Here is a 2,066-nt window from a genome sequence, read left to right on the forward strand (position 1 = left end):
GCAGCATCCGTGGAGAAACAGAGTTAACGTTTCAGGTCTGGGACCCTTCATCAGAACTGGAAAAAGCTGGAGATGTAACAGATATTAAGCAGGTGCAGAGACAGGGGGGGGGGTGTTTAGGAGGGGAGGAAGAAATAGAAAGAACATCCTGTACTTTTGTAAGAGGCAGGAAAGATAAAATGTTGCAAATGGGAATGGCAAAAATCATACTGCATGAAAAATGGGGGCAGGGATAATTATCTGAAATTGTTGAACTCAATGTTGAGTCCGGCAGGCTGCAAAATGCCGAATCGAAAGTGCACTCCATTCTCTCCGATCCAACCCTAACATTATCATTAAACCTGCTGATAAGGGTGGTGCTGTTGTTGTTTGGCGAACCGACCTCTACCGTGCGGAAGCTGAACGCCAACTCTCCAACACCTCCTCCTACCTCCGCCTGGACCATGACCCCACTAGCAAACATCAAGCCATTGTTTCCAAGTGTGTCACTGACCTCATCTCCTCTGGAGATCTTCCCTCCATGGCCGCCAACCTCATAGCCCCCCAACCCCGCTTCTACCTCCTTCCCAAGATCCACAAACAGGACTGCCCCGGTAGACCCATCGTTTCAGCCTGTTCTTGCCCCACGGAACTTATCTCTTCCTATCTCGACTCTATTTTTTCTCCCCTTGTCCAGTCTCTTCCCACCTACATTCGCGACTCTTCCGACGCCCTCAGTCACTTTAACAGTTTCCTGGCCCCGTCTCCTTTTCACCATGGACATCCAATCCCTCTACACCTCCATCCCCCACCAGGACGGCCTTCGGGCGCTCTGTTTCTTCCTTGAACAGAGGCCCAACCAGTCCCCATCCACCACCACCACCCTCCTCCGCCTGGCTGAACTTGTTCTCACATTGAACAACTTCTCCTTTGACTCCACTCACTTCCTCCAAATTAAAGGTGTTGCTATGGGAACCCGCATGGGCCCTAGCTATGCCTGCCTGTTCATGGGACATGTGGAACATTCTTTGTTCCAGTCCTACTCAGGTCCCCTCCCTCACCTTTTTCCGGTACGTCGATGACTGTATTGGTGCCGTTTCCTGCTCTCGCCCTGAACTGGATAAGTTCATTCACTTTACTTCCAATTTCCACCCTGCCCTCACCTTCACATGGTCCATCTCTGACTCTTCCCTTCCCTTCCTTGACTTCTCCGTCTCCATTTCTGGCGATCGGCTTTCAACAAACATCCACTACAAGCCCACCGACTCCCACAGCTACCTGGACTACACTTCCTCCCACCCCGCTTCCTGTAAGGACTCTATTCCATTCTCCCAGTTTCTCCGTCTCGTCTGTTCTGACGATGCCACCTTCCATACCAGTGCTTCTGACGTCTTCCTTTTTCCTCAACCGAGGATTCCCCTCTACCGTGGTTGACACGGCCCTTGACCGTGTCCGTTCTATTTCCCGCACTTCTGCTCTCACCCCTGCCCCTCCCTCCCAGAACCACGATAGGGTTCCCCTTGTCCTCACCTTTCACCCCACCAGCCTCCACATTCAACGGATCATCCTCCGCCATTTCCGCCACCTCCAACGTGATCCCACCACCAAACACATCTTCCCCTCACCTCCCCTTTCAGCATTCCGAAGGGTCCACTCCTCAATCACCCCCAACAGCCCTGCTCCTTCACCTGGCACCTTCCCGTGCAAGCGCAGGAGATGTAACACATGCCCTTTTACCTCCTCCCTTCCCACTGTCCAGGGCCCCAAACACCCCTTCCAGGTGAAACAGCAATTTACTTGTACTTCTTGCAATTTAATATACTGTATTCGCTGCTCACGATGCGGTCTCCTCTACATTGGGGAGACCAAACGCAGATTGGGCGACCGCTTTGCGGAACACCTCTGTTCAGTCCGTACGGGTGACCCTGAGCTTCCGGTCGCCTGTCACTTTAATTCACCACTTCACTCCCACTCTGATCTCTCTGTCCTCGGGCTATTGCATTGTCCCAATGAAGCTCAACGTAAGCTCGAGGAACAGCACCTCATCTTTCGACTGGGCACTTTGCAGCCTGCCGGACTCAACACTG

Source organism: Somniosus microcephalus, unplaced genomic scaffold, assembly GCF_052327205.1.
Source record: "Somniosus microcephalus isolate GS21.2 unplaced genomic scaffold, FLI_Smic_1.0 scaffold588, whole genome shotgun sequence".
In the NCBI taxonomy this organism is placed as follows: domain Eukaryota; kingdom Metazoa; phylum Chordata; class Chondrichthyes; order Squaliformes; family Somniosidae; genus Somniosus; species Somniosus microcephalus.